At 39.6% G+C, this 13,806-nt stretch overlaps 1 protein-coding gene across 1 annotated transcript in view; it reads left to right on the top strand.

The window, feature by feature from the left end:
- Nucleotides 1-1,237: 1,237 nt before the first annotated feature.
- Nucleotides 1,238-13,806, top strand: part of pknox2 (pbx/knotted 1 homeobox 2) — an 84,088-nt gene continuing 71,519 nt past the window's right edge. Inside the window, exon 1 of the mRNA XM_028422241.1 lies at nt 1,238-1,308. The gene's annotated coding sequence lies outside the window, so the exon portion shown is untranslated. The remainder of the gene's footprint in view (nt 1,309-13,806) is intronic.

The following is a 13,806-nucleotide window of genomic DNA, read 5'->3' on the forward strand; positions in this document are numbered from 1 at the left end:
TTCTTATGGCCCGGTTTCTCCACTAAATCATGATTCAGACATGAGCTGACTATTGTTTTGACTCAAAGGGAATCATTCATCAGTAAGTTATTCATCCACTAAGTGATTAAAACGTCCACATCTATTAAACTACACATGCACCCACAATCCTTCACTTCACTATTCAAAGGTCATGATGTAAGCTCAACAATCAGAACAGTGTTCTATTCAGTTAGCCCACATTATAAAGTAATGAGCACACTATAGACCAGATCACCATTCTCTGGAGACAATATGTTCGATATAACACGTGTTATCCTTTATTAGTAGTAGTTATAAAGTAAGCTCTCTAAAATATCTGCCTGTGGCTCTGACTGACATCACTCCTCTAGATCCCACCTGTGTTTTTGAAGCGTGTAATTATTAATGTGGACCGACAGGGGGCTGGCCAGATCCGCGATTTAATAAAGCCATGTGTGGGTCTGTGGGTCTCTGTGTGTGTGTGCGTGTACGTGTTTGTGATACGTGTGCGCGCTTCAAGTGGTGGTGCCTCCTGCCTGTACTTTACTGGAAGAAGACATGTTGCCTTTAGGTGACCCTCGTAAGATCCAATCATCCGGAGTTTATTGGTGATTCGGACACTTAATGACGTGATGTGACTATTTAAAACCATCTAAGGCAATGAAGGCGAAGGCGACCCGTGCAGCGTGTTTGTCCGATTTGATGTTGTCTCCCAAATACAAGGATGTTAAATAATTTTGCAGGCAGACATTTTTTTGTTTCTTTTTGTTAAATCTTTTTTTTAGCTCTTGTTTTTGTTGTAGATAGAAAAATCACTAAATTAAAGGACACATACCCCGTATTGCGTCAGATCCAACCTAATACACGTTTACTTCCTCAAACTCAAATGTGCTGTCAAATAAAAATATAATATAAATAAAAAAAAATTCAGTCATTGTGTTTTATTGTAACTTTTTAAACAGCCTATTGCTTTTATTTTATACTTTTACGTTTGTTATGCATTTGTGGATAAAAATATAAATAGTTCCCACCGTTTCTTTTTTTAATTAATGTATCTTGTTTTATAACGTATATGTATAGGATTACTAACTGCATTGGAATGTAACTGCCGATGTATGACTCCTAGACGTGATTGCCGTATTTCCCATGGACACTGGAAGGCATCAGCAGCCCGGTGTTGGGAAGACGGGGGAGCGGAGATGAAGATGGAGGTGGGAGGGGCCTGGCATGGCTGACGTCACCGGCTGTGTGGAGGAGTATAGGCTGTGCTGTCAGCCCAGTGTCAGTCTGATGAAGATTGGCATGCAGGTAAGCTGTCATTCATTTTCAATGTCAGTGCATGGAGCAGGGCTTCACCACTCCAGCGTCCTTTTTCCCCTTTCCCCCCCTTCATTACAAAAGGCAGGACATTATTCATACAGACAGCCAGCAGGCCACAGTGAGAGAGAGAGAGAGGGGGAGAGAGAGAGAGAGGGAGGGAGAGAGAGAGGGAGAGAGAGAGAGGGAGGGAGAGAGAGAGAGAGAGAGAAGAAGAGAGGGAAGGGAGGGGGAAGTCGAAGAGGGGGAGAAAAAAGAGAGAGGGAAAGCAGAGGAGATGCATTTTTGTGCTGGACCGAAAGACCAGTGGATTTTTTTCTTGTGCTTGATGATGCGTTTGGATGTTTTTTTAAATTATCGCGGTAATGATTGTGATGCAGATCTGCTTAGAATGTTTTGTGCGGCGTGTGCTGTTGGTGCGTTGTTGTAGTTTAAAGAATAGTAGTAAAAGAGAGAGAGAGTGTGTGTGTGTGTGAGAGAGAGAGAAAGAAAGAGAGAGATCGGGTAAAATTGGCTCATCGCTACAGGAAGCTGGCATTTTATTTTGATTATTTTTTCCCCCCACGGCTTTCTTTAATTAGCACTTGAACGCCACGTTCAGATTATATGTGAAATAGGAATGATGGTGTGACTGTGGCTCTGTTTACTGCAACTGGCTTAATGCTGAACTTAGAGCTAGTATTGTGTGAGTAAAAGAAAAAAGGCTTTTATTTTGACGGACAAAGTTGTGTGGAACGGAATGGAAATTTCAGCGTAAAGAACTTAAATTTGGTTTGAATCATTACACCATTATATATACTCTGGTGTGTGAGTGTGTGTGAGTGCTTTAAATTGTATGTTTTTTGTTTGTGACAAAAATAACCCTGTTATATTAATATATCAAAAAATAAAGAGGTGGCCTCTAATTGGGTATTATTTAACCTGTGATTTACATTATTTTACTTAACATTTAAATATCAAAGATTTTCTCTTATTTCAAACGTGAAAAGGGTCATTTTCTGTTTCTCACTCAACAGCAGCTTTTTAAAGTAAAACAAAAAAAACCTATTTTGATTTCAAACATTCAAACAGTGAGTCTGAACCTGTCTGATTTTCTTGATGAATTCTTGATTGGAGTGTGTCTGCATCTCAGCGAGGTCTAATGTTTACCCTGAGCCTTTCCCCTGCCCTGTGAAACCTCCCCTCACACTGAACACTGGCCTTCTTTGTGTGCCACTCACCACTTCTATTTCAGATGACTGGTTTATTCCACTATTGCTTTTTTTTTCAGTGACTCTTCGGAGAGACATTTAAGTGACAAAATGCCATTACTGTCTGTGTCCGAGGCCCTGTGTGATTTAATGTTGCTGTTGGAAAAGGGGCGCAGGATTGCTGTTTGTTGAAGTTGAGTCAAATTAAAGCAGACTCCTGTTTTTTTTTTTTTTTTTTCAAAATTAAATCTTTGGTTAAAAACTGCAAAATAAGGAGTCCACAGTGTGAGCATCAGATGTGCATTAGCATTAACCATTTGTTTACTAATCATCAGCTTCCCTTAGAAATCACAATTGGACCACTCTAAGTCCCCTTCGTCATACACATTCGGCAGGTGCAGAGCACAAAAAAATCCCATGAGGAGCTAAACTCTTACCCCCCCGTGAAAGCAAATGCTTGAAAGACGCTGTTGTTGTTGCTGCTAAAAGAGCCAAAGACAGGCCTTTATGTTGTTTTTTGATTTTAACACTATTCAAATAATACCTGATTCAGCTGAGTTCCACTGTTGAAACGGATCACTTCCAATCACCCTCAGAGATGTTTGTTCTTTGTTGTGATGTGCCCCACGCGGGCTCTGCCTATCGTCAGAATGATGGGATAACGCCAATTTAGTGTATCCACCAAAACCCTGCTGAGATCTTAATTGATGATTTGTGTCATTGGACAAGCAGCCCAGGGGCATATTTGGGGGGATCTACAAAATACTATTTGCATATTTCCATTCCTGCTATATGAGTTAAATTACATGATGAGGTGCGATGCTGTGCATTCCTGCAGCTTTTTTTTTTGGGAGGGGGGGTAATCACTAATAAAGTGATTCAGTCACACTAAATGAAGGAAGTAAACAGAGCGAGGAGAGCATATGTTACAAACCAATTTAAGCGTTTATGTATAGCCATAAAGCGTTTGAGGAAATTAAACCACCAGCAAATGTCTTGTCATTTCCTTTGCTTTTGCTTCTAATTCCACCCTGCATGGTGCCACACAATCCAATACATCATTCTTTTTTTTCCATTTGAAGTGGGGGTCTTGTAAGACTAATAGGTCTTACTTTGTAGGATTTCTTCTCCTAGCAATCAGATTGTGAAATGTGTTTTTTTTTCTTAAAGCAGACTTGGAAAACAGAGAGGATGTTCAGAATTATTCATAAGGCTTTAGTCTGCTGGGTATCCTCAGCGGAGTGCATCTTGGTCCTGTTCCGGCCCGTGAGCAATGTTATGTAGGCTACTTTTTTTTTCCAGGTTCAATAGCGCAGTAGTCCTTAAGACAATTGTGTTGCGTTGCATGTTTTGGCCCTGTCTGGGCCCTCACAGGTCATGCCCACTAAGCCTGCTTGATCCCTATCGCTCTCAAGAGAAGGCAAGAGGCCTGTTTATGCCGTCAGACAGCACAGCTTTAGGGACAGCCCTTGCATGCTTACTCCTGCTCATTCCACAGCCAGTGCTGCGTTGGCATGGCTCTAAGTAAGCCACCAGGGAGAGGGGTCAGAGAGAGATGGATCGGCTTGATTTATGCTCCAAGAGGAGCGGCAGGCAAATTCGATGATTCTCCTATACATACTGTCCACATCACGGGTCTTTGTTTCTGGAAGGACACAGACGGGACGTGTGGTTATAGCAAGTTTGAAAACAGCATCATTTTATACAGCAACGATACTGCTTTGAATCAGATCTAACTTATGTTGAAAATCTGCAAGGCAATTTGCTTCTTAGGGATTTATTTCTAGAGCTGGACTGACATATTCTGCTATGACATGTGAAAGACCTTAGTGGGACTACTCTAAATGGAGCAATGAGACAGAAACACCGTGCCAATTATGTAGAGTCTGGCCTACATGGTGGCTCATGAAAAATCACCTGCATGCTGTAAGGAGCAGGCTATTGTTCCATTTTACTGAAAAACTGGGACTAGAAGCTCGAAGACTGCTTTCATCTGTCATTTAAATGGACGGTGAAGTGCTCAAAGTTCCAGATTCCAAGTGATGCTATGCAAAACATTTCCATAGTTATGATTTACTAACAATGACCTGAAAATTACTGTCAAAGTCTCATAGAGATGATGATAAATTAGCGATTATGATGTTAAGATAACCCTGTTCAGGATCAGTTTCAGCCCTGTCTAGATATACCTAAAGGCAAGTTTGTAACCCTATAAGGCCTGTTTGCACATGGTTAGTTTTACCTGGGAACCTCTGGTTTTATGACCTTGATCTTGCACAAATCTGTAGATGTAGAGCAAAAATGATCTTTCATATTTTGCCAAACTAGGAGCTCCTGCAATAAAATTAGTCCTATTTGATTTAGCACCTCTCTTTGATCTGAGGCTGTTGTAGTCTAAGATGCTCCACAGTTAAATTAATAAAAGGTGGTCTAACGTTGGTCAATTCACGTAAAAACATATTATGTGCCACACAGACGTTAAATAAATACTTAAATGTTGTTGCCCATAGTTTTCAGAGGAGCAGTTTTAAATCTCTGTGGGAGGCTGCTGTCCACATTTTATGAGGATTCACCATTCCCTCAGAGGCTACGCAGGGAAGTGCACTTTTTGACACTTTCACTTCAAACCCTTTATATATTAGGTATGTCACTTGCCATGTAGTTGAGTAGAATCATACATATTTTAGAGATGCTACAGAACCATATGGACACAATAATAGATAGATAGAAATAAACCTCGCCTCCTCCATGTTAGTGGATAGAACACAGATACAAATAAAAACTTGAGTACTTCTCAAATTTTAAGTTTTTCCCCCAGAGATGGTCTTTGGCTTGTGAACATTTTTTAATACACTGATCTGTTAACCTCACAGTCAGCAGCCAATGGACCATTTGAATAAAACAGCAACCTCACAACCTCCATAGACTATGGTTCCAAGATGGTGTCTTTTTCCAAAATGGCCACGCCTGTAAACAAGATATTTAAGATATTATGTTGTACACTTACGGATTTTGATGTAGCGTAAACCTTGATCTGTGGTCCAATCATGCGCTTTGTTTGCCCCCCATCCACCCCAGTCACCTCCGGTCAACTCAGATGAAGGCTCGTCTTTTCCCTGTGTTTAACAGGATGCAACTATAGCCTCGTGTTATCCGAATGCAGCTTTGCACTTAGTGTGTCATCCAAATATCTGCAGCTGAGAACAACAAAACATCCATATAAGAAAAATCCATGTCTGCCTTTAGAATAGTGATGCACTGATTGATGCCTCTTGGCAATGTTTGAATGAAGTGGCCCTGCAGACGGCCCCCTGAAACAAACTTTTTAGAAACGTTCTTCTCTACACAATAATCTGCTGGAACAGTGAGCGGCCACAGCATGGAAGGAGACGTACAAAGGCTTTAGTCATTAGGTAATGATTTTAGCATCAGTACACTGATTGCATTCCCTTTTTTTTCAGACGGAGGAAATGAAAACCCAGCAGGGACACATTCTCTAAACAGACTCAAAGTCATGGCATTATAATGGAAAAGTCCAATACGGCTCAGGGCTTTCACCAGCAGGATGCAGGCACAGATACTGTTTACTCTGGGTGAAATGTATTTCAAAGATGCATCAGAAGTAGGCTGCTTCCACTCTCTAATGTATTCAATCTTTTGATGTCATTATTTTTTTTTGCAGAGAAAACAATTAAAAATATATTATTTTTAGACATAGGCGGTTATTATTCAAGGATCAAGCACACAATCAAATTAGCAACAGCTTATTATATATTCTGCATTTGAAGACCTTTTAACAAGACTCTGAACCTCATTGTGCGCCTTTGGTTCTTATCTCTGGTGGAATGTAGATAATCCCAATAAATGAGTCGAGCTTCACACAGAGAAATATGAAGCCTGGCTGTAAATCCTGAATTTATTATATTTGAGAGTCCTGGTAACAGCTGAGCTGGGTGAGGTTCAAAATATTTGATTTGAATTCAACAGCAGATCACAGCTGAGAAAATCCTACCATGCACTGTGTGTGTGTGTGTGTGTGTGTGTGTGTGTGTTGCTGCAAATGAATGATTGCAAAGTGTTGTTGAATTTCCCACAGTTCACTGTATTTTTTTTCACACCATAGAGTGGCTTTTCTTCTGGAAAACAAATGTATTCATGCTAGAGTTCTTTGTGGGCCTTAGACAGGATTTTAAAAATACAGAGGTCCAAAAAAAAATGAACTTGCTATGATTAAATATTGAATATGCAAAAATGACATTTAAGCTAAATTCTTCTCTAATTTTCTTCAGATCTGTACAGTAATAAGTTATGAAAATTGAGTTGTATCAACATCAAGGTGTTGGCACAGTTAAATATTACAATGAAAAGCAGAGCGTGACCTGATATCTGTGGTTTTTAGGATTCAAAAAACATAAATTTGTTCATAATATAAAGTGGACTTCATACACTGTTTTTGTAAACAGTTACTGAAATCTAGACCTTTATTTGCCCTTTTTGGTGCCAAGGGTGTCTGTGTCTCAGGTGGTTGTCCACCAACTGGAAGGTCGGTGGTTCGACCCCCCCCCCGCCTGGCTGGCTGCAGGCCAATGTGTCCTTGGGCAAGACACTTAACCCTAAGTTACTCCCAGTGGTTACACCACTGGTGTGTGAATATGTGTGTGTGCTTCTGTGCGCGAAAGGGGTAAACGTGAAGTAGTGTGAAGCGCTTTGAGTAGGTAGAGAAGCGCTATATAAGTACAGACATTTACCATTTACCGTAACACCTAGTATAGATGTGCATCTACAATCCGCACGTCAGGTGGCTTGACCAAACTTTATCAGTAAAACCTCCACATTACCCAAAGATATTATATTAGCAAGAACTTCACTCCTGAACAATGGCGCCTGCAATGAGTGAATCCGTTGCAGTAACTGTTATTATATGACCTATACATCAAAAACAATGCTGGGCGTGGCCGTCAGGGGTCTGAATGGTTGCAGGTGTACAGTACTGCAGTGCTGTTATGACAAAAAAAGTTGCAGACGCAAAGTTTTACAGCTGGGTACACATCAGCGCGCTGTGCTGTTTGACGACCTTCTGAAATTGTTTGCTGCAGAATGAAACGTAAGAGGGCTGGCAGCGCAGATGAAGAATCTGCCTCACCTTATTGGCTGCACTTTAAATACACCAGCACTAAAGTTGTGACCTCCAAAAGTCTATTTACTGGAGCATGGCTCCATTTTCCACATCCAAAGATATTATTTAAGAAGTGCGTTGCTCTTTTCTGCCACTCACGTCTCATCTGAATGTTTCAGCCTATTGCACTCCAGGACACCATTGATCTGAAGGACAATATTGTCACTCAGTCCATAGCCACTTATTAGAATTTAACAAAAGCCGCATTCTGCTCAAACCTATTCGCATAAACCTGACTGCTCATCTCCGAGCAGTCCTTTGCAGATGCCTGGTAAAACACATGTTAGTGCATAAGCTCTTAGGTGAAACAGCAGCTTATCAGCAGACTTTAGTAAAAAGCTTTGTACAGCGGCAAGGACGGAATAATCTCCACTAATGCTTTTTAGTGATCGCTCTTATTAGCTGCAAATGACTTTCTTTATGCAGTCCATGTCCCCCTGCAATAAAAGTGACATGATTTTATGATGGCTGCAGTAGAAGTGCGTTTCATTTTCCATGAGAAGGCTACATCTGTTACGGTGTTTCATAAGACTTGTCACTCTTGGAATATTAAAGGACACTGTTTTTACTCCTGTATTATATTTCATTAATGCTCCAGGCATACTGGATGTGTCAGTGCTGCTGGATTCACATCAGCGCCCAAAGTATCTGAATACCTCTGACACTGAAAACATAGGAACATGTTACTCTGTTAGCTCGTAGCTTGTAGCTTGAACTGATGCTCATTATTATCAGATTTTATTAAGATAGTAGAGGTACACTGATTAATCGGGTCAATATTCTTTTTAATAATCTGCATCTACTGACACCTGAGAATTTTAAGCAGATTTACAGACAGAACGTTAAATATATTTTGTATATTTCTTAATCTAAAAGATTTTTTTTTTTGACAAAGTTGCTTCATGTATTTTATATTGTAATAATTGTTTATAAATTAATTGTTCATCTTAGCAGTTTTTTTTTTTTAAAATGCCAAATCCAACCGCAATTAAACACTAAATTTAACTGCACAAGTGAAATAAAAAATTAAAGGTATGGTAGGAGATTTCATTCTGATGCACTTTTTGTTAAATTAGTGTAACTTCTCTTTACAATCCGACAGCAACCAATTAGTTCAGCAGTTTCACTTTAAAACAAAGAATATGAATCATCTGTGGAAGCTATAAAACACTAAAAACATCAGCCAATCCTGCGAGGTGGACCCTGCGCCGAGTATTGGCTGGTTGTCACTCTCTTCCTGCTCTGCGTGCACCAGAGGTACGGGCATGATAGCCGAAGTCACAGACCGCAGCTCGTCTTCAGGTGATGTGATTGGAGGGTGAGCTCCGAAAGAAAGGGGCGTGTGTTTACTTTCGAAATCTGGCTGACTCTGAGTTTTCAAAATCTCCTACTCTACCTTTAAGAGTGAGCAGAAACAAAACAGCTCTTGGTGCGAGGGGGAATCGAACCACAGACTTTTGTGTGACAGCGCACCCTGTTGTCTCCTAACACTCACGTTTGTGGCTGCATCTGTCCCGTGGTCAAAGGATGTCGGGCAACGCGATCATAAATTCCATTAGCAATGGTAACATAATATCAGACAATCTCATCATATGATCTGTTAGCATGAGCAACTGGCGGTTGTATTATCAACCGCATGTTTTTGACATGAGGATGTGTTGAGACATGTTTATGTGACTTAAGTTTGTAATTATTAAACAGAAACATATCAGCAGATAGAAGGACCAATATCATTGCCATATTAAGATTAGCATCAGCATTGGCTGCAAAAAAAAACATATTGGTCGACCTCTCAAAGATAATGTAAAAAACAAAGGTAACAAAAGTAATCAATTATATTTGCAATAACAACTATATAATGAAACTAATGTAATGCATCCCCTCGTGATGAGCCTCATCATAACATTATAGAAGGAATTTTGAGGCTGTAAACATTGAGCTTCATGTCTGAGGAAACATGTGATTTGTACATCCACCGTCCATATGAAGCACGTGGCATGCAGCCATCTCATCTCGGCCCTATCCATCGTCCTTGCTTCTTCGCTCTTCTCACTTCATTACATTTGGAACATTTTGACTGAGAGTGTAAGGAAACACAGGCGGGAAACACTGACATTAACCTCCTGGTTCTGAAGCTCACAGAGCACACCGTGGTGTGCGGAGTGGACGCTCGCTTTCTTTGTTCTGCATCCACGTGTCTTTTTTATCCCCTCTTCTGAAGGCAACACCTACACGCCTTCCAAGAAAAACACTTTTGGCTTTGTGCTGTGAAATGGTGCGAATCAGAGGGACGTGGTATTGTTTGTGAGAACTGTCTTTGGCCTAAAGCTTGTAGACTCTCTGCAAGTAATCATGAGTCAGGGAGAGACTTGGACAGGGATATGTGGTGACAGAGGTTTCCGGATGAGTGTTGACTATGACGTGTGTTCCTGAGTCACTTAAATGTGGTTTTAGTTAGAGAGTTCAGCGAAAAAAACTGCTTCGGATAAAAGGCTGTTTATATAGCACACATTCTACATTAGCACCTTTTTTTTAAAGTGTGTTTATATGTGGTTATATAACGTCCATTTGCTGAAATGTTTTTCCTGCTTTGGCCTGAAGCAATGACTCCGTCAAGTTTTATTCAAAAAAAGCTCCACTGAACTGTTTCTTTCCTCATCTATATGAGCGTATTGACATATTAACCCCTGTTAAACTCCAAGCTGCCACATTCCATCACACACATTTACGAGAAAATTCAAATATTGCTGCAGAGGCTCTCTGTTTCCTCTGATTTGTGGTGGTTCAGGCACACGATTTGTGTTGTGTTAAGTGTGTTTGTACAAGCGGTGAGGGCTAAACCGCACGCCTGCTCTGATTTTAAGAAGTGGTAATATTTAATGACTCTACAACGCTCGTCTGATGCGCGAGCACCACTCCTTCCTCTTTTTTTTTTCATTTTTTACCCCCCTGATTTGACGCTGCCAACGCTGCGTCGAGTCGTGTTGCTTTTCAAGTCGCAATGTAAACATGTCAGATGTGTGTGTGTGTGTGTGTGGAGAGCGTGCAATTATCATAACAGACACACACTGCTGGAAATGAATGCAGAAAAGCAAAAATTAGTATGTGAAGTTTTTTTTGGACACTCTGATTTAAATAGAAATATATCTTTCTGTACTTAATCAAAAAAAATATATTCCTTAAACATTATCAGACCTGATTCCACATGTTAATTGCAGCACTGAAGCTAGACTTCTTTTCCACTACAAAGAATAATTACTTTTCCCAACTCTCCCGCCGTAATTGGTTACTACTCTTTTATCTTATCTATGTGCGCATAATTATCACAGTCATCATATTAGATTATTTCATGCATAATAAATGAACTCAAACTGTGTGTGGGGTAATTAGCATGTTAGGATATGTGCCACGATAAGAGGTTTGCTCTCTCAAAGATTGTATTGTTCAAGACATTCCTGAAAAGTGAGAGATGCAGATAGGAATTTGGAATATTTGAACATCACCCTGTATCGATGTCGGTGTCAATAAAATAAATCCATTAAAATATTTCACTTTTGACTCAAGGACTGGAGCAGCAGTTTGTATAGACTGACAAATATATAAGAGTATGGCGATATTAGAGGGCAATAGCAGAGTTTGGATGATATGTGCAGATGTGCAGAACACTCAAAATATTAAGCATTTAAGTATTCGCATTTAAAGTTACTGAAGGAATGACGCCATCACATGTAGTTAAACTAAGTAGGTTGCAAAATTGTGAAATATGTTACTAAAAAAGTAGCAATGCTACTCCTCCAAACATCAAGATATGCCTTTAGTTATTCCATTTGGCTAATAATAATGCATAGCTAGTACACATAGACAGCAGAGAGAGCTAGCAATTATCTGACACTTTTACAGGCTCACATGCTGACATCATTCCTGATGCATGGGACAGAGTGAGTCAGTATGTGCTGAGAGCTCCATCTTATTGGCCAAATGATGATAGATTTATTTTAAGGCCAGTATTTGCTCATACTGATGTGCACCCCTGCTGGAAAGTTAATACACAATAACAGTATCAATGTACTATTTGTGATGCAACGTCATTATCAACCTGTATTGGCCTTAAACTGCAATATTGATGTATGTATGTATAATATAAGTATAATACATAAGCAGATACATATGTTAAAGTGAAAATTGGCCATTGGTCATTATATCAGTGAGCATGTAAATGTATGTCCGCAATGTGGAGGTTTGTAGCATCAGATATTGCTAGCAAATTTGTCTGTTAGCATAGTTAAAGAGTACTGGTCAAAATGGCCAATATCAGCATATTGGATATTGGAAATACTTCCAAAACTTCAGTATTCAGGTTTTAGCAGTTTATATGCAGGAGACAGAACAACACAGCACAATGGAGACTACTAAGAGAGAGACAGATGAGTATGCTTCTTGACTTTGGCAGCTGTCCGCTGCAGAGATCTCGTTCAATCCAAATGACAGATGTGCAGCACTTCAGTCAAGGTTTCAATGAGAGCGAGAGCAGGTCTTGATGGTGTGCTGTTAAACTTTTCTGACAGATTGGTTTTTAGAGGTCGTCTTCTGTCACAAAATTACATTTCCACCTTTCAAATAGCTAAATAGCTGCAGATGAAAAACATTTCTTACATTACATTTTTTATAAATTAATGAAGGTCAGTCAAAGGCTTGATTTGACTGTTATTGACTCTTCCAATTCAAATGAGGTAAAAACCTGCTGCTGGATGCATTCCCACTTTAATGCCAGTTGTGATGCCTGGCCTGGAGTATGTCTGACATGGACATTTCTTAAAATCCCATCAACACCCAAAGATTATATATATATATATATATATATATATATATATATATATATAGCTTTTTCACTCTATCTTATTTTAGTAAGTGTAGTAAGTTTTATTTATTTATTTATTTATTTATTTTATTTGTTGTTGTGGAAAATGACAGGTCAAGAAAAATGGACTTCATTGTATCCCACATTTGTCCATAAAATGTTAAAATAAGTATTTCACTCATGTAATAAGAATATATCATACATTACATTTATGATATGCTGAAATTTATTATTAACTATCACATTACAGTAGAACTTTTCACCAGAGGTAGAGAGTTACGTGCTGGCGGCATCATCTCGGATACTTTTTTTCTCCCCTAAATAACAAGAACAACTTCTTTCATGCCAAATGTTTCAGTTGCACGTTTTTTTGTTTTTTTTTTGGCCCTACAGCATTTTTGGCAGTGACACCTTCACTCGCCGAGCCAAAAGTCTGTAAAACACAAACATAATGAGCTATATTCAGCTATGAAAATAGCCTCTTTTTTTATTCAGCTATGAAAAAAAAAGACTTCTCATATTCAGCTTATGACGACAGTCATTATTTAAAAACTGACGGTGTCAGAGTTCATGCAATTAAAATCAATGTGAGTCCCTGCTTTTATCAGTAAGTGGCACTGACACATGTAATTAACACTGGGACCGAATTGTATGGAATTCTTGAGTGACATTTTTTGTGTGTGTGTTGTAATTGAAAGGTGATTTTTTTTTGCTTGTGCCTAGGAGACATTATATTACAGTATAAGACACAGTATAACCCAGACTATTTCTATATATAAATAACAGTGGAATCTGTAAATTATCATACCTCCATTGAGATTTCTCCCATTATAAAAGTTTGCAGCCTAAGAGGTGATAAAGCAGCTCAAAGGAATTCTGAAGAAAGTTTTAGAACACTTTAATTATCACAGACTAAAAAAAATATTGAATAAAAGAGTTTTAAAAAAAAATGACACGCAGTCATGCACCCACACACACACACACCTCCCACTCCTTGTATAACTTCATAAAGGTTCATCTCCAAAGAGTGATGATGCTTCTGTGCTAAAAGTGAGTTATAAACAGCTGCCGAGCCGGCGGGTGGGTAAATACGGCAGCCCGGAGGCGGCGGCGCGGTGTCAGCGATGCTGCTATATGTATATGAGGTTCTCCCCCGGGGTAGAGGACGGAGAGCTGCCCCCCCACCCTCTCCTCCACTCTCCTCCGGTCAAGGTCTCCCATAAGTATGGTATGTCTGTGCCCGTCTCCCTGCTGGCACTGCTTTG

Source organism: Parambassis ranga, chromosome 14 (assembly GCF_900634625.1).
Source record: "Parambassis ranga chromosome 14, fParRan2.1, whole genome shotgun sequence".
Classification (NCBI taxonomy): Eukaryota; Metazoa; Chordata; class Actinopteri; family Ambassidae; genus Parambassis; species Parambassis ranga.